General features: G+C 40.3%; 2 long non-coding RNA genes across 3 annotated transcripts; both read left to right on the top strand.

Moving 5' to 3' along the window:
- The first annotated feature begins 2,088 nt into the window (after nt 1–2,088).
- LOC115754282 lies at nt 2,089–22,772 on the top strand. Of its 2 annotated transcripts, XR_007199335.1 has the most exons (6): nt 2,089–2,245; nt 2,649–2,744; nt 2,968–3,592; nt 4,725–4,730; nt 18,886–18,896; nt 22,762–22,772. It is a non-coding gene; the product is annotated as an uncharacterized LOC115754282 (long non-coding RNA). The 2 variants fall into 2 exon arrangements; XR_007199334.1 differs by lacking the exons at nt 4,725–4,730; nt 18,886–18,896; nt 22,762–22,772 and having other exon boundaries at nt 2,968–3,714.
- LOC115754303 lies at nt 17,031–18,486 on the top strand. Its single transcript, XR_004016973.2, has 3 exons — nt 17,031–17,114; nt 17,548–17,613; nt 18,448–18,486. It is a non-coding gene; the product is annotated as an uncharacterized LOC115754303 (long non-coding RNA).
- Nucleotides 22,773–23,896: the final 1,124 nt, after the last annotated feature.

The following is a 23,896-nucleotide window of genomic DNA, read 5'->3' as shown; positions in this document are numbered from 1 at the left end:
TCGCTGGCCGTGGGTGAAGGCCGCCATGGCCTCGCCGGTAGTGAGTGAAGGCCGCCATGGCCTCAAGGTCCTTTTACTCACTTAGGCAAAGTGTCATGTGGTCTTTTTTTTTATTTTTTAACATGACCGTCATTATTTAGCCTAATTGCATACTCATTTCAAATAAAATTTAAATTTGTCGGTGAGCCGCGAGGAGAGTATGTTTTCACATAAACCACTCGAGAATTTATGTAAAGATGATGGAACATATGGTCGGCGAAACAATAAGCAATGGTTACAAACTAAGCTTCGGAGTAGTTTGTATATGATGATTTAACGTTTAACATGAATATTATGGCGAGTTCACGTGAATTATTGATTCTCAATGGTAATACTAATAAAACATGGCCTTATCAGATGGCAAGAGTTTTACTGCAAAGTGAAATCATGCAGTGCTAAACACAAGAAAGAAGACGTAGACACGGCATTTCATACATGTCGCTAGTCCTGAATCCAACAGGAATACGTTCAATGGAGTAATTTTTTTATCTAACATTATGCTTGGGAAGCAATTAGAAAAATGATCAATTGGCAAGAGGCCTACGATTACGTAAATTGCTTAAAGAAACTCAATTAGCCCCTCTGACGGTGGAAGACTCACCACCACACCATAAATATTGCCTTGCTTTGTTTTGTATTTGTCCGATGGTCCGTTGCAGACACTTAAGAAACATTCTCATAACGTTTTGATTAGGATTTTTAGCTGTCCTTCGACAATAAGAAAATAGCCCTTCGATTAACGTAATATTTACGTGCTAGTAGGAGGAACACATAGGAGTCCCATTTTCATATCAATTAACGTGTGTATTTTGTGCAAAAAGATAGTTGTAATTTTCCACATTCTTTAAAGAGTGTCGCGAAAAATTACGCGCTACCATAATTTTATATATGTTACGCCATTTTCCTAGTTAAAAAATGACGGTTATGTGAAACACGACAAATGTGTTTCAATTATTTCAATTTGAACACGATAAAGTTTCCTGTAGGCTTCCAAAAAAATTTCACCATCGACCATTAGGGTGACAAAAATTTGAATAAAGAAAATGTGAAGACTCCATATTACTTTGACAGTCATTAGGAGTTAGGGCCCAGTTGCTTCAAATTCTCGTGCATCATATCACATGCGATACATCTCTTATATTATATGGAATGATTCGACCATCATAACCGGCAGATTGATTTTATTTGGCCAAAGATTCGGCGACGCAATCGCAAATTTAAGTCACTAGATCAGTCCTCCGTAACTTGCTCTCCACGAACAAATCATATAACTAAATCGAAGCTGCTAAGTGAAAGGGATTCTCTGCGCTGATCTAGCTACAAGAATCTGCTCTTTTATCTTCCTCTTCTTCTTCTTCGTCTTCTGCTGTTTTGCTAATTCACGGTCATCAAACTCTTTATCATTCAGACACGCGATGTTGCGAAAACCTTACCATGGATGGAGGATCAAGCCAGAAATCCAGAAATTGACAGCCATTCGGACGCTTTCACCTCGCCTTCCTCTCCCGCCTCTCTTCTTCTACTGCCACTGTCAGACTCACAACCTCCCCCCACCCACGTCTCACTTCCGTTTTACCAGCCAATCCACCAAATCTCCTCTCTCCACCAGCTCCCTCGCGACCAGGCCCTCCGCTGCCGCTGCCGCCGCGTATTACTCTCCTGCGCCGGAGCCCAACCTGGATACCCAATTCGAGGTTCCGACTCTCAATGTGGAGAGTCTGAGAGAGAGCTACGATGACGGGAAGGGGGATGATCGCTCCTTGATCTTCACGTGCGTGTCCGAGGATGGCACATGCAAAGTGTACGTAGTTCTGACGAAACATAGCTCTCAGGTTAGTATTGTCAAGGTTGGAGATCTAAAGTTTGGATTTTGGAATGAAAATCGAGTCCTTGCGTTTTTGGGCTTGATGATCTGTTTGGTTGCCCACAAAATATGTCGGTGAAAGAGAATGCTGATATGGTTTGTCGCAGGAATTATGTGGAGAAGCAGTGAAGGTGTTCACTTACGTGGATCGAGAGGTGTTGTTTTTATATTCATGCTAATTGATGATGATGGATTGAGGGTTTTGCTTGGTTTGTGTGTCGTGTTTTATGTTTCAGAACGAATTCGTGAAACTTTGGGTTTCTGTTTTGACTGCAGGTGCTATGGTGGCGGTCATTCCCAGCTGACGCGAGTACGCTTGAATGGCTGAAGCGGAATCCGAAGGTGTGCCTTATTTAAATGTTTATCCTAGTCCATGGCTTCAGCTCAGTATTCCTGTCCCACGCAACAAGTTAGCGAATTACTGGACGATTTTTAATAGGTTGTGTGCTACTTGTTTTGTTTTGACTCTGCGACTGCCTTCACAATATCTTACCTTTTTATACCATAGATTTTCTAGCTTAATGCTGTCATTCTAATTCACATCTTGTCGGTTTTCTTTCTGTAGAAGCACCAGAATATCGAGCATGTTTTTCTGCAATCTGTTTCCAGTTTTGATCGCTATGACTTATGCGGTGTCCGGTTTAGACCAACTTTATGTCCGCATTAGTCTGTTTGCTATATCCTTTTGCATCTCTTTTAACTGGACTCAACATATATCCTTCTGGATCTCACTTCTTTTTATTAGGTTGTTAATAAGCTTGAGGTCCATTCCAGAGATGATTTTCATGTAGCATCTGAAGAATTAAACAAGTATGGTGGCAAGGGTGATCTCTCAAAACAAGTATTGCCTTCTTTTCCCTTTCTCTAAGGTGGATGGCTATACAGAGCGTCTACCATACTTTATAGTTTATCAGCCAATGCAAGAGATGCTTATATGTAATATTTAGGGTATAATTCATTCTCCATGCGTTTACCTCTAAGGAAACGCAACACAATATCCTTTTGAGTACCACAGTATGACCGCTTCATATATCCTTCTGGATCTCACTTCTGTTATTGATTAGGTTGCTAATATACTTGAGGTCTATCTCGGACGTGGGTTTCAGGTAGCATATGAAAAAGCAATGGATTATGGCATCAAGGTTATGATGCATCATTTCCCACTGCAAGTATTGCCTCTTTTCCCTTTTCCCTTCCTTCTTTAAGGTGTTCTGTTGCTGTTCTAAGTGATGGCCGTAGAGAGCGTCTACAATTCTTTCTAGTTTATCGGCTTTAACAGTCGATATTCAGAAATCAACATGAGAGTTGGTTATTATGTAATAGTTACGGGTGTGATTCATTCTCCATTCATTTATTTCCAAGAAAATACAGCACAATATCCTTTTGAGCAGCAGAGATCACTTCATTGAGAAGGCCAATCATGTCGATTTTCTACATTAGGGGATGGCTAAGAATCCAAAATTCTGTTGCATTTTCAATAGTTGATCGACTTTCATGGACATTGTGAATCTTCATAGATGATTGCCATATTTGAGTTCTGTCTGGATTACCCTTAGTCGCAATCTTGAATTGCAGTTTTAGATGCTCCGGATATACAAAGCATTATTTATCGGTTTACTTTAGTTCATCCTCTTTAAATTCCATTACTTCTCTCTTCTCTAGCATGACTTTGCTCTATGACTACGACAGGTTGCTCTGTGTGATAAAAGCCCACTCGCGGCAAAGATGAATTTAATTAAAGCATCACTTACGTTTGAACGGGTATGATTTATTGCGTTAGATCTCATTATGTTGCAAGTGCTTCTTGCATGTGGTATGTCAGAGATAAGTTATTCCGTTAGCTTTAATAGTTGACGGTTTATTCATGCTAAGTTGTGTCATGACTATTCTTTTTGTGCATCTAATGTTTATGTTTTAACTTTTTTTTGTTGCTTTTGTCATGTATTATGGTGGCTGGTCCTTGGAAACAACAGGCCAATCCATTAAGAGGGTCTCGTCTGTGGCGTCTTTGCCTATTGCAGTCGCTGGAGTGGATCCAATTTGGTATCAACTTTGGACGAAAGAAATGGAGACAATTCTGTTGGATAACCTTTGGGGACGGTCAAGGTAGGCATAAGATCACATAGGGATTGGTGGGTAACTGTAATGTATTTGTAGTAGATGAAGTACTGTTGAACAGCTCAGCTCGTTCAAAATTGCCTGATGAGCTGTATTAAATTTACAAAAGACGATCAAGGAACGCTGTAAGCTCGTTTGGATAGGGAGAAGATGTGGAATGTACTGCATATTTAAGATTGACGTGCCTACTGGATTTGCCGCTAATGGTCGTGTCGCTGCTTTTGTCCCTTAACCAAGTTCATTCCCCCTTCTAGTCTTCTAATGGAAAAAGTGCAGTATGTGCCCTTCGCTTTCTCTTTGTTTTCTCCCTGGTTGAAATTTTTTTGTTCTAGTAAAGCTCAGGTTGAACTCATCAGTTCTTGCAATACTGCATATACTTTCGCTCCGAGTAGTGCTTTTGAGCTCAATGTGATTCCGTACTCTCCTTTCACTTGCGGCAAATGCTTCTGAAAGTGGCTTCTTTCTGCTACTATTGGCAAAGACCCTAATGTGGTATATGGCCTAATAGAGTGTAGAGCTTATATGAAGCAATGAATATATCAAACTTGTGCTGATACCGCGGCCGGTCAAATCTGCCAAATCTGTGGCAACCACAGGGAAGCTTTCGTTGCGGTAAAATCTACCAAATATGTAGCAACCAAAAGGAAGCTTTCGTCGAGTATGAAGCTTGTTCGTTGCGGTAGGTTCTTGTTCTCAACCACAGATAATAGTCTTAGATCGGCGCTGTGTAAAGCTTGGCAACTTAAGCGACCCTCTTTTTAACGGGGTTCAGCAAAAGCTAACGTTTCATCCATGACTGCAGCGAGCGTTTCTGGATTGGCACTTGGGAACTCATCTTACAATGATATCACCAGCATACATGCTGCGACACGGTGCATTGTTACCTGAGAAGACAGTGGCTGCTTGGCGTGCTTGCGAAACCTTGCTTGTTGCATTTCAATCTCTTGGAAAACAGGGTCTTAAGATCTTAGTTCTTAGTTGCAGTCTCTCTACGAGATATATTCATCTCCTTCGTATTATTTGCCATCTCACCATGACAGCCTCCTCCTTCTCCACGTCCGTTGCCTTCGAGAAGGCGTCATGGCGGGTGGAATATTCTCCTAGACATAATAATAGCCACTTGCAGCAAATGGCCTACGAAATGCATCTCACTGTGATTATATTTCTTTTCCTAATTGGGAAGTTAGATCTCCACCAGTACGTATAGTACTCAAAATAAATGTATTTTCTGATAATTGTGACCAAATTTCTCTCAAATATAAGACCTGTGAATGCCTGACTACTCGCTTCAAGCTTGGGAAACCAAAGCAGTTACCAAATAATATACTCGATCATGCAGGAAGTGACAGTAAAACAATCATCATTGCCGTTGTCATTCCTGATGCTGCTGTTGTGCCAGTCATATTCGTGCTCTTCAGTTACTTCCTTTGGAGGACATAATCGATAATCACCACACCCTTAGAACCGTACATCACTCAAAATGGCATAAAAGTTTTAAGCTTTCAGGGATTTTGTCCATTCCAAGTCTCTTGTAGAGAGTTGATGTGACGCCTTCGAATTTTTACATCTATAAGAAAAATTATGAATTTCAACGTGAAAAATAAATTTGGATTTTGAGAATTTAAGAGATAATAATTCATTGTTGTGAGCCGTCAGTTAGAAAAAATTAAGTTAGACTAGTCAATTGTCAACTCATAATACTGAGACTCTTCACGCTTGAATCTAGTCTTGACCGAACCCTAAATGTGAAAATTCTAATTTTGCCTTTAGTCGTTGAGCCAAATGACTATTTGGTACCCATTTACCAAATTACTGTTTTGCCCTTAAAACAAAAGTTTTAAAAGTAAATTAAACCCGTGGGCCCCACCTTCCTTTGCATTTCAGCCGAATTCTCCCCCCCACTTCGGCCGCCTGACGTCACCCCTGCCTCTATTTGCTGACGTCAGCCGAAACCCCCTCCCCCATGTTTCTTCTTCTGTCTTTTTTCTCTCTCTCCCCACGTGCGACGACCCCCCCTCCCCGCAGGGCCTTCTTCTTCATCTTGTTCAGCCTTCTTTTTCTTCTCCTTTTGGTTCGCGCGACCGCCCGACGCCCTCATCACCGCCGCCACACCTCCTCCGCCCCTCGTCCAGCCGCGCCATCGCATCAACACCACCCGGCCACAGCCTCCGTCGCTCAGCCGCCGCGCCAGTCCTCAGCCGAACCCACCCACAGCCCGCGACCCGGCCTGAGTTTCCTCCGCGTCCAACCGCATGCTCGTCGCTCCAGCCAGCTGCACAGATGCCTGTCCCCGCGCCGCCCGACCCACCTCCAGCCGGAACCGGCGCCGCCTGAGACCACCCCGCCGCCGACCCGTGTACCTGTGAGCCTGCGGCCAGCCGATCCGAGACCCGCCGTGCCGAGCCACGAGCTCCGTCGGCCGCTAACCACCCCCGAACCCAAACCCGAGAGATCCGCGGCCGAGCCCTGTCCCGAGAACCCCAGATCCTAGATCCTCCGTCATCGATCGCCTTGGACCCGTGAGCTTCAGCCAGCCGAGAACCACGGCCTCCTCCGCCCCGACCTCAGCTACCCGCGTAGCTTCCAGCCGCTTTTGACCAGTCCCCGGCGCCGCTGATCCGCCGACTTGCTGCCCCCGAGCTGCCGTTGGGCAGATGCCAGCCGAGCCCCTGCCGACCCGACCTGAAGCCTAGCAGTGACCCGACCCGAAACAGCGACCCGAACCGACCCGAACCGAAAGCCTTGTGACCCGAGCCCCTGAGATCCGGACCCAAACCGTACCGCTGCGGGCTTCGTTTGTCACCTGATGCTCGTGAACCCCGTGCATTGTCATGGTCGTCGTTGACGCGCCCGTCATCACTGAATTTGTTTAGTATGTGAGTTAACCCCTAAACTCCGGTTGGGACATTAATTACGTTTAAGGATTAGATTAATTGTCATTAATTGCCTATTAGAAATTTAGAATAATTAGCCGATGACGGATAAACTTAGATAATTGTGATCGAATTATTTGCTTGAAGACGGGTCCGTTAATTATTATGGTGACAATTAATCGAAATCTATATTGATTAATTGAGACGAGTTAATTAATTAAAGTTGAATTAATTAATTATGATCGGGATAATTAGCAATGGTAGATATAGTAAGACCAGTATGCAATATATGTTTATTAAGTTTTCGAGATGCTTATTGACAGAGAAAAATGGCAAGTAAAAACGGATGAGGTTAGAGCAAGACTTAGACCCAAAAAACAAAAATTTAGTTGATCTACAAGATGAATAACTTGTAAAAGGAAGGATCCTGGTTCAATTTTGAGAACATATATTCAAATCGATTATTCTTTGCTACACTAAAATTGATTCCGATAGAGAAATCAACTTGCCAGAACACGTCAACTCTAGACGCGGTAAAGAGAAGTTTCCTGCCTATTGTCGGGAAAGCTATCCATAAATGAATCCGCCGTCATCTCATGTCAATTTGACTGCAAGTGCAGCAATTTCTACGTCATTCCCACCAATAAAATAAAACTTAGCCGGTCCACACGTATTTCAATTTTTATTCTCTTGACTTTGGTTTATTGGTTAACTTAGACATTTAGATGGCCGACCACTCCTAACTCTTTTCATTCTTATCATGCATCCCTTTACTAAGCCTCAATCGCATCACTAATTAAAAACTTTCACTGTATCAGATCAAACGGTATAGATTTGATTAATTTTCTCCGGTGCACATTTTATGTACCGTTTTTTACTCCGATATGGAATGTTTTATCACTAGAGACGAGTTAAGGTTCAAACAATAATTTCTCGTGCCTCGCTTTGTCTTGCGACGAGGTCCAAGCTATAACTTTTGCTTGAAAAGGCAGCTCAAAAGGCTGATGGAACTCAATGCGAGCCAGCTTGCAAAAATAATTGCGTTGTCTTACATTTGTATGCTGGTTCTTATTACGTGACATCGATCTTTTATGAAACAAACTCCTGAGGGGATAGTCACTTTTATGGCCAAATCGTGGCAGACGATGACAGACCGCATGTCCCATGTGAAGAAGCAGAGCCACTCCCTTCCTTAACCCTACGTTTTAATTAGTTGCAAGTTTAGTTACAATTGAGCATGTGATGTCACGGTGTTGACTGAGCAAAGAAATAATAAGGATTGACTGAGACAACCATGAAATTATGGAGGGCAAGTTGGAATTAGCCACCAAAGGCAAAGATCCCGAGGGGAATTGAAAGGGAAAATTATCAAAATAGTTTTAAATCTATTGTAATTGTGCCAATTTAGTCTCAAATCCATTTTTTTTTATCAATTCAGTCATAAACCTCTTACTTTTTTGTTAATTCAGTCCATTAACTAGTTGGCGCCGACGTGGATAATTTTTAATAACATTATATTATTTCTATAATTCTCAACTATTTTTTGATTTTTTTTTTGTGATCGGCGATCCGGCTAGGGTCGCAATGTGAAGTTTCCTTCCTAATCAATGCGAAAGATATCCATAAATTAATCCACCACCATGTTATGCTAGGCTTGACACTGCGTGTACGACAATCTCTACATAATTTCCGCTGATGCAACCTTTAGCTGGTCTTCGACCAAAAAAAACCTTGAGTCGGTCCACATGATTTAATATTCTTGACTTGACTTTGTGATATGCGTTGACTTGGACATTTCAATGACAGAGGACCCTCAACTGATCTTTTCGACCACATATAATCCCTCCCTTTGTTGAGCATCCACCACGATCACCAAGCCAAAAACTTCCGTTCATGCAAAAAGCAGCGGAGAGATGATCAATTCTCTCGGCTCCCCATTTATGTGCCGTGTATTTCTTCTCACATTACATGTGCTACTGTTAGGGATGAGTTGCGTTGCAAGGAAGAATCCTGTGTGCCGCTTCAACTTGCGGCGAGATTCGTAATATAAGCTACCCATTTCGACCGAAAGGCGATAAAAAAAGGCCGGCCGCTCAAATTATGAGTTGGCTTGTGAGAATAACCGCACTGTTATACATCTGCATGCCGGCTGATATTATGTGAAGTCAATCGATTACGGCCCCTATGATGATAAAGATAATTTCTGGAGAAACATAACGATGGTCGATGACAATCTGTAAAAGGGTAATTGCTCGTTCCTCCCTCGTTACTCATTAGCAGTCTCCGACTTCGACCATACTCCCTACTTTCCTTCTTTCGAAAGCTTAGTGGTCTTCATGAAGTTCTCACACCCCGTTGCTTCTACTTCGTATGTTGATACAAAACCATGTATCGAGGGAGCATACTCTGCCGGCGCGCCTCCCGATATTTCCCAAGCGAAGGCGTACTCATAGGCTTATTATGGGTCACATGCTCTTTATTGGTTTGATGTTTTAGCAGTATCGAACATCAAGGATTCTTGCACTATAACCATGATGGCATTCGCATCGGAATATATACATGGCTGGGCAAGGGATTGGCATTATCGTGCAAGCTTACCATGCAATTACAAAGACATCCACAACATGATGGCCGAAGGATTCACCTTCTCCTATGGCGAAGAGAAATCACCGGATGATGTGTCTGAAATGCGCTTCTTGGGCTTCAGATACAGTATGAAGAGGATGAGGAGGTGCGGTTCTTGTAAAACCAGTAAGCGACTTTCCCTGAAGTTTTCCTTTCTATGTATTTCTTCTTTCTTCATCCTCCTCCTTTTCTTAGATGCTAGTTCTGTTTAGACATCTTACCAAAATTTAGCTATCGAGTGACGTGGCAAGCTTCATTTGGATAGGCAATATATGAGTTGGGAATTGATTACACGACGGTCTTTGGGTGACTGTTATACTGCAGTTTATTTAAGGCCACAAAAAATGAATGACAATTAATGAGAAGTTGTGGGATCCGCTCTTTTAAGAATTTGTAGCTCACAACATACTATTATTCTCACGGTCACCAAAAGACTATTATAGCTCAAAGTCCTGTATGAGATCCCCACTTTGCATCATCAATTTCTAGTAACAACCAACAGAATAAATTGCCACGTCACTTAACTAAACAAGTTTAATGTTCGACCAAAAAAAAAACGAGTTTAATGGTTTTTTTTTCCTTTTCAATAGATTCGGCATGCATTGCTTTTTTTTCATTTTACGAACCAAGGAGCTTTTCTGGATTTGAATCTTTTATAGTTGATTGGGGAAAAATGTTTGATTTGATAGTCGCTCGTGTCCCTTGCATGGTTGTTATCATTATCCGGGAGAACAATTGTGCATATATTAAGATGGTGTTTGTAAATCAGAGTTAAACGCGAGTGATAGTGGGCTTAATCATTTGGTACATTTAGGGGAATGGAAAATTACCAAAACAATTCTAAATTTATTGCATGTGTGTTAATTTAATCATAAATTTTTTAACATTTTGATAATTGAGTTTATCTAACTAATTTAGACTATAAATCGCTGACTTGGATGCTGGTGTTCTTACATGACATGACCGACGCTTAAGTGATTTTTTTAAAAAATGTTTTAAATTTTTTTTTCTTTTCTTATGGACCCTCAGCCAAAAAAAAAAAAAGTAAACAGATGAAAAGAAGAATAAAATTAAAAAATTATATAAGAAGAATGTTCATCAGCGATAGTCATGTCACATAGGAACGTCGTTGTCCATGTTAGCCATTGTCGACTTTAATTGGCAAAATATAAAAATGTTTGGGATTGAACGGTCATAATTGAAAGGTTTAGAACTAAACTAGCACAAGTAATAATATACTTACGATTTTTTTGATAATTTTCTCTCTAGAGGAACAAAAGAGGAATCGACTTTCTTCGATTAAAAAAAGTTCATGTAGAGAAAACATGGATTCCCCGAGTGAGGAATATTGGACCTAGGCGCTATATAGGAGAGTGAAACTCTGTCACGCTTCTTTATTCTTGTCTTCTTCTCCACTTGCAACTTTTCATAAACAAAAGTCTGTCTTTGCACTTGCAATGATTGTATAAATCTATCTTTAACTTAGGCTACAGCTTAACGTGAATTATTCTTATATTTTACCGCTAAAATGACAAGTTTAGGTTTTCATTAATTGAGCGTAAATGCTCGTTAATCATTTTCAGTCATCTCAAGCAAATTCTCTTGCTTTCTACATATGGCAATGCGGAGGCAGCACGTGTGCTACATGCACTTCCTTATCTTCCCTTTTTCTCAGGTATGACTAGGACTTTTCTCAGGTATGACTAGGACTTTTCTCGTCACAACTATGAATAACTCAAGCAGCACTTTGACCCAAAAATAAAAAAATCTCTCTCTCTCTCTCTCTCTCTCTCTCTCTCTCTATATATATATATATATATATATATAAAGAATCATTACACTACGCTTATATGAGGACAAATTTCTACACAGCTCACTTTGTCGCAGCAAAATTCGTACTCGGAGCTCCCTGCGTGTTGATATTTCTAATTTACAAGTGATAGAGAAGGCATCTAGCAATGGACGGAAACATCGAAGAATTCCTTCAAGTTCATAACAACTTTTTACCCATAAGGTATTTTTACTCGAACTTCGAGAAAGTCACAAAAAATTTCAAACCCAAATTAGGTGAAGGAGGATATGGCTCTGTGTACAAAGGAGTAGTTAGAAGTGGCAATGAAATTGCTTTTAAGATTTTGAACAAACCAAAATCTAATGGACAAGATTTTATAAGCAAAATGGCTACTATTGGAAGGATCCATCGTGTCAACGTGGTGCAACTTGTTGGTTTTTGCTTTAACAACTTTAAGCAAGCTCTTGTATACGATTTTCATCCTTGGAAATGATTCTCTTGACTATAAGAAAACATATGAGGTCTCTCTTAGTGAGGTTAGGGGGATAGAGTATTTACATTAAGGATGCGATATGCAAATTCTATACTTTAACATCAAACCCGACAATATTCTTCTAGATCAAAATTTCACTCCAAAAGTTTCTGACTTTGGGCTTGCAAGACTTTATCCTGCAAACCGAAGCATAGTATCATTGGCCGCTGCAAGAGGAACCTTGGGATACGTGGCTCCTGAGCTATTCTATAAGGATATTGGTGGCCTCTCACATAAAGCTGATGTTTATAGTTTTGGAATGTTGCTTATGGAAATGGCTAGTATAAAGAGAAAGGGAAAATTGTCAAAAAAGTCCTAAACCTATTGCATTTTTATCAATTCAATCTTAAACTTTTTGTATTTGTGTCAATTCAGTCATAAACTTTTTTTTTTTATGCGGATTCAGTCCTAAATCTTTTGCATTTGTGTTAATTCAGTCAATCCGGCCAACTTTGACCAACTAGCGCTGACGTGGACGTCGGCTGACGCCGACGGGATAATTTTTAATAATTATTCTAAAATTTTCAGATTCTTTATTTGTGTTTGCTCTTTTTTTTTTGTTTCTTTTTCGTTTTGCCGTTCATCTTCTTCGTTGCCACGAAGAAGGGAAACTGTTCTGAAGAAAGTTGGGGATTCCAACATTCACAGCCATTTGATTAGGAAAAGTAAGGTCAGTTCGGGGAATAAGTGCTCTGTCCCGGAGTATAAGCAAAAATTAGGGCGAGCTCGGCCTCCGCCAGATCTGGCGAAGCCGAGCCACCCATGGCTGGGCGAGTGCGAGGCTGAGATCCGAAGTGAGGCATTTCTTGAGGTGCTGGGACGGAGACGAAGTTGTTGATGAAGAAGCCGACGAAGAGGTGCTTCCTTTGCCCATTTTCTTCTCCTCCTCGTCCTCGATTAAGAGGTGCTTCCTTTGCCGAAGAAGCCGACGTGACGCCATGGCTTGGCCTCGCTAGATTTGGGCAAGGTCGAGCTTGGCCAGCGACGGCGACGGCCGCTATTAAAAGCTCGAGGCAAAGGTCGAGCGATTGGAGAGAAAATTGTCTACTCACCAATGGAAAGCAATCGGAAGTGGGACGGGAAATAATCTTTGATTAAGTTATTGGAATGTGGGGTTGGAAATGAACTGAAATTAAAAAAAAATGAATTTTATAGTGGCGAAAGTTATCTTTTATCCGTTTCTCTGTGTACGCACTACGCAGTCGAGAGATGTCCCACAAAAATTCGTTCTGGCTTAGCCTCATAGCAATGCAAACCCCTTACCGGCCCATATCATCCTCTAACCTCTCTGCAGTGATCAAGAGGGAAAAACAATTGCACAGGTGGCCGACTTCACATATTTTTCATTTTTAAAAGCAAGGAGATCGAATGAGAGCAGCAGACCAATGTATCTTTTATCACATTTTCTTAATCAGGAGCAAATCCTTGACAGAAGTCAGCAGCCACACTTGAAAATTCTAGAGAAAGCGAAGCTTATGTTTACATCACTCATAGTTCTCTCTGAACTGATACCAGCCTAGCAGGACAAGATAAAGCAGGGTCATATGATTTTGATATTACAACCAGATCAAGAATGATCTACAGATGGATTCCAAGCTAATACCAGTGTCATACGGATGGCTTCAAGAATTTGCCGCATAGATGTGCTGCCTCCAGAAGTAAAACACAGCATGTGTAATGAGCCAGGGTAAACAACTAAACAGAGGCTACAACTGTAATGGCATCGGGAAAGCCAGACTATCGGTGGCGGGCAGGGTGTGGTGGCGGGCAGGGGGGAGGGCGGCGGCATCCGGTGGCGGTCGGCGAAATAGTTTTTACATTTCTTTAATTTTATGAAACAATTCATGATTTAGTTAAATATATAATTATTTAAGTAGTATGGATCGGGTAGGATATGGGTTGGGTTTGGTACGGGCTATAAAATTTGTACTGTACGAAAATAAATCAATATGGATCGGACCATATTCGACCCGATCCAAATCCAATCCGATCCACTCATATGACAGCTGTACTTTTGAATGGTTGACATACAAGATGAATAACTTGTAAACTTCGAAAGAAATGAATGGGTATCGACCATGATAAGAAGAACAAACATAAATGCCGAATTTAGGATAGAGAATTGTTTTGATGAAGATGACATGTTTGATTCTCATACCGGGTTGGCCCAAATCGCTTGATGGAAAGAAGTATTGGCACATAGAAAATCATTTGTCCAAACTCGATGGACGGAGTTTTATTAGTCTTTCTACTTTCATGTTCGCAATTGAACTAAGTGAACCTCATGAATAATGGCCTTCAAACAAAATATGACACCAGATGCCCCACTTAAATCGATTTGAGAAAGGATTAACAGTTTGTTTAGAGTCGCAAAAGAATAACAAATAATTAAATATTGTTATGAGGTCTACTTCTTAAGAATTTGTAGCTCACAACACGTTGTTACTTTCGCAATTATCCAAAAACTTTTATGCTAAAAAAGCCCTTTTGGTTCAATTTTGGGAACAAATATTCAAATGGATTAATTTTTGCGACACTAAAATTGATTTCCATAGAGAATCACTTTGCCATAATACGTCAAATCTAGAAATAGTAGAGAAGTTTCCTTCCTATTGGCGTTAAAGCTGTCCATGAATGAATTCGCCAGTCTCTTATGTTAGCTTGACCCTTTTTTTTTTTTTGGGTCAAAGACTTCGGGGAATAAAACAGCCGATTGAAAGGAAGTTCTTTTTTCATATAATATTTTGTGTTAATAATATTTTAGAAATAAAAAATTTCAATTATTACCAAACGAATTTCTCTGATTAGAAATAATTTATGAAATAGAAATAAAAAAATAAATTTTTACTTTTGAGAAGAAGTAGAAAAACCAACTTCTAATCAGAAATTAATTTGTGAAATGGATGTGTTATCATAAGCGCCCTTAGCAATCCAGTCCGCGAGTTTATTTGCCTCTCTCGAGCAATGTGTCAGGTTCACGTAATCAAGTTGGGCCAGCTTTGCTTTGCATTCACCTATCCAGGCCCGGACGTCCCATGGGCTTTTTACACGAAGCACATCTCGATCAAGCTCTTCCTCCACGAACTGCAGGAAGCGAAGCAGGGCCAGGATTTCGCTGCTGCGGCGGCGGTCTCATGGGCTTGCACGGCCGAACCGCCCACGAGGACGCTATGCTCGTCCCCACAAACCCACGTAGCGGCTCCTTCCGATCTGCCTTCGCACCACGAGCCGTCGATGTTCAACTTCAAGCCTCCCTGTTTCGGTGGCTTCCACCAACGAGGTAAAGGTTGTTCCTTTAAGGTGCCCTTCTTGGATTTCCATGGCTGTGTTCTCAAGATTTCTTTTGATGCGGGGGCTTCGTCCACAAAATTCGAGGGGTCTACCTTTTCACTCTGATCTGCCTTCGCACCACGAGCCGTCGATGTTCAACTTCAAGCCTCCCTGTTTCGGTGGCTTCCACCAACGAGGTAAAGGTTGTTCCTTTAAGGTGCTCTTCCATGGCTGGTTTCTCAAGCTTTGGGCTTCGGCCACCAAATTCGAGGGGTCTACCTTTCTGCCGTTGAAAACGTGGGAGTGGTACCTTTTCCAGATTAGCCAAAGTGTGCTCACGATGTTCTCTCTGGTCCTGGTGGATCACAGGTGAACACTTGAAAAACCCATTCTTTGATTCTTGTATAGTTCAAGGGATTCCTGTGTATTTTAAGCCTCCGGTCATCCCATACCTTTGCTAACCATTCACAGCGCAGGAACAGGTGCCCCGAGGTTTCTGGGGCTCGATGGTAGCTTGGGCATACTGGATCTGGTAAGAGTTTTCTTTTTAACAAGTTCTCTTTTGTAGGAAGCGAGTTCTGGCACATGCTTCATATAAAGTGTTGGATTTTTGGCTGTACAAGCAGCTGCCATATGAATTGCCATAGAGATTTGGGTGTTTGATAAGAGGACGAAGCTTATTCTGTGTTGTCGTTTCTACTAGTCACTGTGATTCTGTTATACCCATCTTTCACCGAATTTCCTTGTTTGTTACAAGACCATACTAGTCTGTCTTCAATCATTGAGTCACTAAGGGGAATAGCTAGAATCTCAAGGATTGTTTGATCCTCAAATAATAGTTTTAGCTTCTGAATGTCCCTTGCTTTCCTCTCCTGGTCAATAGGGTCAGCCACAAAGTATGGGTCTTCTCGGTTAGCTGGACCATACAACATTCCAGCAGATAACCATCTGTCCTCGCGAATTCTAATACTATTCCCATTGCCAACAGCCCATTTCAAATCCTGATGTACCGATCCATCTTAATTAATCATTTCTTCATTTTACCCAATATGTAGACCCTTTTGCAACCTTCCAAGATCGAATGCTGGGTTATTGTCAACTTCTCTGCTCGTTGTGATACTAGTATCTTTTCACGTGAATTCATTGACTGCGGTCGGAATAAGGGTGTGGTATGTTAAACGAAAGTAAATGGTCACGCACACTTCATTCTCTTCCTTTTTTGACCCCCCCTCTCTCTCTGTCACAGCAAATTGAATGTCCAGTGGTTCTTATTGAGGAAGATTCACAAGTGTGAAGGGAGAGTCCTGTTAGAAGGGTAGAAAGGATGTTTGGACAGATTAGAGAGAAGTTGTCACATCCACCTACGTTTTGGCGAAGCGGAAGAACTTTGATATCTATGGTAGGAGTATCATTGTGTTTTGATTGTTTACTTATTTTAGGTGAATAACCAACTTTATGTCCATTTTGCTTCAAAGGGCCTTGGAAGAAGATTTGTCTCGGTGACTATGGTGTTGTCACACAATGCATTTGCCTATTCAAGATAAATGATCAATACCATACAAATGTGCTTCTTAAAGTCAATTCAAAGGTAAATGTGCAAGGCCACGATTAAATTTTTTGGCTCTTTCCTATGTTGACATTTACTTTTGGCAGCTCGGGGAATAAATTCTTTGTTGGCAATTGAGCACTCTTCAAGTGTCCCCATAATAAAGGATACTCCCACAACGATTCTGGGTATGGTTGTCTCTCATGGTTCTATAGGATGATCTGATATGCCATTGCTGCGGTAAATGGTCCAAGTAGAACTATTAAACATTATAACGACCATTGTGGATGTTGTTCCTGTATAATTTTATTGCATCTTGAGTAGGTTGTTGGCTCTCAATCTTGGCCATTGATTTCAAGGTATAGAGCATCTGTAAGAACACAGTCACTGAAGGTGGAGATGATTGATGCTTTATTCAAGCCTTTGGCTGACGGGGTTGATGATGGTATCATGCGGTACATATATTTGGATCTCGTGCCATTCAAATTTCATTGTTAATCAGCGTTAGCTATCATTGAGCTTTCAAGCATCTACTAATGTCCCATGGAATTTCTCTGAAAACCATACTCTATTTCATAGCATCAAAACTTCTGAATTGATTGTGACATGTGACTGTTTCTATTTCCTCGGGTAGTTTTCTCATTGGCGTGCACACTACCAATGCAAGCTATGAACATCTGCGACATAAGAATAGTGGATTTATCATGCATTAGCACTGATTTCAAAACATATGTTTTCAGTGCTAAAGGTTTCCAGCCTTTCTCTATGATCTTAGTTTTATTAGTTTCATCTCCACCTATTGACTTTGGCCGCTATTAGACGTTGTCTGTGACACAATTCTTCTTAACATATTTTATACAAGGGGAAATTTTCCTTTTACTTTTGCAGTGAACTGCTCTTAGACTTCTACCTGTCAAGCAGTGGACGCAAGCCGACTCAGATAATTGTTTTTTGGTACCGATGCGTTTGATTTTTTTGAATGCGAAAGTAACTTCTAGTTGCCTATCTCAATCATATTGAACATTATAGAATTGAAATGTTATTATGTCATGCTGCTGCCTGCTGGCTGCTTTTAAATATTTGTCTGATTGTTCTATGATCTCCTCGAGAAATTGAGGATGGCTCATTTTTTCTTCTTTTTCGTTCTTCATTTTTCCCTTTCTTTCTAATGTGATAACTGCTGTATGCAAACCTAATTACAACAATGAATACCTTACCAAAAGATTGTTTTGCTGATTCTCCTGCATAAGGGTATGCTCACTGGATACTGGACTCTGTATATCAAGCCATGAACTGCTGTTTGGGATCTTATACTTTAAGTGGCTCTCCTTAGTAAAACTTGGCTATATGATTATAGTTCTACCAGCCTTGCATTCGAGGTTGTTTCTTAATGTCCATTGCTCATAGTGTTCTTCATTTTGCCACATTCGTCATCATTCCAGTGCAATTGTCACACACTTGATGGAAGACTAGCTACTTAACATTAGAATAAGAAGTTCCATTTTGCTTTCCATTTCTTGGTAAAAATATGTAGTGCTTGCTTCGATTTCTAATCATATTAGACTATCTCAATCCAATGAATTTGGTACACTGATGTTGAACAATTTACTGAACAATAAATCGGAAATTGCATAGCTGTCCAAGAAGAGCATCTGATCTGACCAAAGTTGACGTTCAGTTGTTGTTAATTAGTTACTGTACAATTAACCCTTGCAAAGCGTAACTATTTTTTTTTTTTATGGAGTTGTTACCTGCTTTTCTTTGCCTTGATCCGTCCTCTTTTCCTAGGGATGGAGTGAGCGAGTCACAGTTCAATCAAGTTTTAAATGTCAAACTGGGGCAATTTGTCAAGGTTTGGCTCTAGTCATGATCTTTTGTTTCCCTTTGCTTTAACTTTGAAGAAGTATCACACGTGGATGGTGTCCTCGTCTCATTCTTTGGCCCATTAGCTATTTATCTCATGAGAAATCTTTAATGACTTCATGAGTGTTGAGCATCTTCAAATTCCTATTTAGATTGCGTTCTGGCAGATATAGTTGAAGTCTTCAATGTAGTCAAATTTCCGATTAGATAATGCCTCCGGAAAAAAATGTGTTTCAAGTTGGCGACATTGATGTTTCTCATGTGAACACAGCTTGGAATGTCAAGGCTCGCTATTTGTCTCCGATTGCTTGTGAGCATTTGCAATGCGTTTTATGGTCCCTACGTGTGATACATGCCTATCAGAATTTGGGGAGGTCAATATTCCAAAATTCACTGTTATCGTGGCGCAGGAGAATCACCACACAGCTTTTTGAAACCTGGTATGTTCCTTCTAATTGATGGTTCTTCATCCTCGACCTCTCTCTCATAGCACAAAAACTACAGACTTTCAAAATCTTTAAAAATTTCTCAGAATCCTGAATACCCACCCAGACATACTTCGTCGGCCTTCTTTTTCCCCCAACACTCCATCGCCATAGCAAAAGGGAAAAAAAAAAGACAAATGAGAAAAAATAAAAGAAAAGGAATAATTTGGAATTAAAATTATCTTTGACTGATTGAAGTATTTAGCTTGCAAGTACTAGATTTTTATTTGAAATATGGTCCCTTCATGCCCTTAATTGAGAAATTGCAATTTTTCCGTGAAATAATAAAACCCTAAGCAAAACTACAGATTTTCAAAATCTTTAAAAATTTCTTTTTTTACTACGGAGTCCTGGATACCCACGCGGACATACTTCTTCGCCCTTCTTTTCCCTGCGTACTCCTTCGCTCTCGCTCAAATCCCTAAAAGACCCCCTCCGTCCACTGCAATCTCTGTGTAAGAACCCTCTCTATCGATTTTTCATCCTCTTTTTTCTCCTCCATCGTTTTTCGAGTTTTTTTCGGTCCAATAATGCTGTTCCTGGCGAGGATTTGTTCATGTGAACCATGAGAAGTCGTGTATCATGAGGAATTTCTGAGCGGTGTGTGCTACATTGGCGTTGGAAACATTGTCTCCGTGAATCCACTCACAACACTGTTTTCTGCGAATGCCTTGCTGCTTTTATGCTTGTGGGATGGGTTTTTTCCACGAGATTAGCATGCTCGAACCGATTTATTTGGCTCTGTGCTGTGTATGTGTGTTTTATGCGCAGTAATAGCTGGTTTTGTGTGTTCGCTTGGGTTTTAACTAGTCTTCATCAACGATGAAGCTGTATTGTTAAATGCTTTCTTTGTTTTGTTGGTTATTGTTGTGGATGATCAACGTTTGCTGCTGGTTTTTGAACTTTTTTTTTTTTTTTGCTTCCAAGCTTCATTCATTACACATGCTTCATTCTTCTTCTCTTCCCGGTTTTATGGTCCACTGTTTTCTCCTCCTATTTGTTCTTCCCTTGGCCTCCTCCCTCCATTATGGTGTTCCCATACCAATGAGTCTCATGGATAGTTGATATTATCGAATGATTTTGGATGCTAGGTGTTTAACAAATTTATCTGGTACTTTACTGTTCTTTTTTTTTCTTTCCAATCATTCTCCTTGAAAATTTTTCCCTATGGCACTTGTTCTGTTTCTAAAGATCCAAGCTAAGGGAATTTTCACTTCATTCAGTTGCTTGCTTTTTAGAAAAATAAAGATGCATATGCTTTTTAAACCTTCTCTTAAACTTCATCACACATTTTTTCTTATACTTGTTCAGCATAGTTCGTCTTTTTATGTTGTAGAATAAGTCATTAGTTAATAATCTGTGTTTTCAGTTCATACTAGAATACCTCTTCTTAAGGGCGGAAGATATGGTCGACTCATCCATCTCTTCTTCCCCTCTCCCCCTACGCAACCCACTCGTTACATGATATTTGTCATGTTATATTTTCGCATAGCATGGCCTTTTAGTTTCAATGCTAAAGCTACGTGTGTAGAAAACCGGCAGAGGAGTTGAATATATGATGCCCTGTCCGTTGTCCCTGATCTGTTTCTTCAAAGGATATTGGTTCACTGAAGATCTAAAATCATATAAGTAGAGTTGCTGTTTCAACCATATCCACTCACCATGTTTTTACCGAGCTTAGGGAGAATTATTAGCTCGTTATGACTGCTCTGATGAAATATGTCCTTGACACACTTTCAAATGAAGTAAACTGAGGCCGTGATTTACGCACTGTTGGCTTATAATTATCTTATGCTTTAGCCATGGTTTGCTGCTCTGCACCAATTTTATCTACAATAGAAGATGAACATCATCAGGTCCTAGTTTATCCGTTTCGGAATCTTTGGAGAACCTTTAATTGCTCTAGGTTCTTGGTAGAGTTTGATTTTGTGCTAGCTAAGCGGCTACTGAAAACGGCCCCTTGCAATTTGATATTGTGGAAGATGAAGAAACCTTCTAAAGTGAAAGATAAATTCACCTATTTATTTCATCATTGATGAAGAAACCTTCTAAAGTGAAAGATAAATTCACTTATTTATTTCATCATTAGCTCTTTTTAAATTTTCTGCTATATAAGGTAGAGAGTATTTCGATTTTTTTTTTCCACGTTAGCTTACAATTGATTATTTAGAATGCTTGATGACTGGGCAGTGAATTCCACCTTTCACACAATTTTGACGGAAACACTCGCACGAGAGAATTGTGGGTGTGTTCTAAAAGAAGATGGACAAATTAACTGGCAACATTGAGGAAAATGCAAATCTGCCGCATCCTGTTCCAACCCCAGATCTTCCTCCCAACACGAAGCCTGAACGTGTGGAATTTCCTAAATACTCCATAATTGGCAGGCGTGGGATAGGGAGTGCTGGAAGGCAAATAAATCTGCTCAACAACCACTTTAAAGTTTCTGTCAATGTTCCATTGATTTCAAGGTATAGATGGTATAGAGCATCTGTAAGAACAGAGTCACCAAAGGTGGGGATGATTGATGCTTTATGCAAGCCTTTGGCTGACGGGGATGATGACGGTATCATGTGGTACATATATCTGGATCTCATGCCACTCAAATTTCATTGTTAGTCAGCGTTAGCTATCGTAGAAGCGTTCGAGCTTTCGAGCATCTGCTAATGTCCCATGAAATTTCTCTGAAAACCATACTCTATTTCGTAACGTCAAAACTTCTGAATTGATTGTGACGTGACTATGTTTCTATTTCCTTGAGTAGTTTTGTCATTGTCATGCACACTACCGATGCAAGCTATGAACATCTGCGACATAAGAATAGTGGATTTATCATGCGTTAGCACTGATTTCAAAACATATGTTTTCAGTGTTTTAAGGTTCCCAGCCCTTCTCTATGATATTAGTTTTATTATTTTCATCTCCTTGTATTGACTTTGGCTGCTATTAGACATTGTCTGCGACACAATTCTTCTTAGCATATTTTGTACTAGGGGAGATTTTCCTTTTCCTTTTGCAGAGAGCTGCTTTTAGACTTCTACCAGTCAAGCAATGGACGCAAGCCGACTCAGATAATTGTTTTCTGGTATTGATGCGTTCGATTTTTTTGAATGTGAAAGTAATTTCTAGTTGTCTACCTCAACCATATTGAACAGTGTCTAGTTGTTAATTAGTTACTGTACAATTAACCCTTGCAAAGTGTAACTAATTTTTTTTATGGGGTTGTTACCTGCTTTTCTTTGCTTTGATCCGTTCCCTTTTCCTAGGGATGGAGTGAGCAAGTCGCAGTTCAATCAAGTTTTAAACTTTGAGCTGGAGCAAATTGCCAAGGTTTGGCTCTAATCGTCTTTTGTTTCCCTTTGCTTTAACTTTGAAGAAGTGTCATACGTGGATGGTGCACTTCTCTCTGTCTTTGGCCAATTAGCTACTTATCTCATGAAAAACTTTATTGACTTCATGAGTGTTGAGCATCTTTAAATTCCTATTTAGATTGGGTTCGAGCAGATATATTTGAAGTCTTCAATGTAGTCAAATTTCCGATTAGATAAAGACCCCCCGGAAAAAATATGTTTCAAGTTGACAACATGGGATTGATGTTTCTCATGTGAACACGACTTGGAATTCCAAAGCTTGCTATTTGTCTACGATTGCTTGTGAGCTTATCCAATGCGTTTTATGGTCTTTATGTGTAATACAGGCCTATAAGAATTTGAGGGAGACCAATATTCCAAAATTCACTATCATCGTGGCTTAGAAGAATCGCCAAAAAATGCTTTTTCTAACCAATTATGTGGAAAATGTTCTACTTGGTATGTTCCTTCTAATTGATGGTTCTCTTTAGCAAAGTATTTTTCTTCTCATCCTTGACCCTTCTTTGTAGGGATTTTGGTGGATCCAATGATCGTACATCAAAGACACTGTGATTTTTTCATGTGTGCTCAACCTGGGATGATTGTGAGTGCTAAAAATGCAGTTATGCACCTCAATTTGCCTGTTAAAAAACTGGTTTTATTTGAAATATATTTCTGTCTCGTGATAAAATCTTTTGAGAACTGGGTTACGCCATTAGCTTAGCATGGGGTATGGCTGCTATAATCCAAATGACAAGAGAACCCAACATTCTCTCTTCTTTGGTTTAACGTCATATTATTTGCCTTTCATTCCCCAACCTTCTATAGTTGTTGCATCCTTGCTTATGGGAGATCACCTAGCATAACTTTCCCGCCATACTTCAATGGTTCTTCACGAGCTATACAAAACTCATTGTCAATATCATATAGGATCTTGGTTACGCTATGGTCTAGCTCCAAGAAAATCACCTGCACAAACAGGAACCTTAAAGTTTCTTTCTTTTTTTACTCGAATTTCAATATTATTTATAATTGAAATTAACACTACACAGTTAACATAGGAAACCCGTGGTTTCAAGCTAGAAACTACGGCTTTCATCAAATTGCGCGATTCCCGCAACCATCGTCAAGTTTCCACAAAAAAAAAAAAAAAAAAAAAAATCAAATTTTCAAGTTTCATTTCAATTTTCCAAGCCCAAATGCAAATATTAATTTTCCAAGCGCAAAAAGCAGCTATGCATACAACTCAAGTTTGAATATTCAAAACTTATAGGAGTATTGTGTACTGTGCCGATCAAATAGACTTTGCATATCTTGCCCTTGACCCAGAACGGCAATGTGAGGGGGAAGACTTTTTGAGCGACTTCCGGAGGTAATTCGCCGTTGCTCCGGTCATACAATCTGTACAGATCATCATTGCCCTTCTTGGGCTCGAATTCAACCGCACCGGAGTGAGTCATTGTCGTGAGGGGCTCTCTAAAGCTCGGATGAGGAAATTTCATGGCGCCTCGCGTAATGCAAGGTGAAGGCACGCCATTG

This window comes from Rhodamnia argentea, chromosome 7 (genome assembly GCF_020921035.1).
Source record: "Rhodamnia argentea isolate NSW1041297 chromosome 7, ASM2092103v1, whole genome shotgun sequence".
Classification (NCBI taxonomy): domain Eukaryota; kingdom Viridiplantae; phylum Streptophyta; class Magnoliopsida; order Myrtales; family Myrtaceae; genus Rhodamnia; species Rhodamnia argentea.
This window is presented reverse-complemented; position numbering and strand designations above follow the sequence as displayed.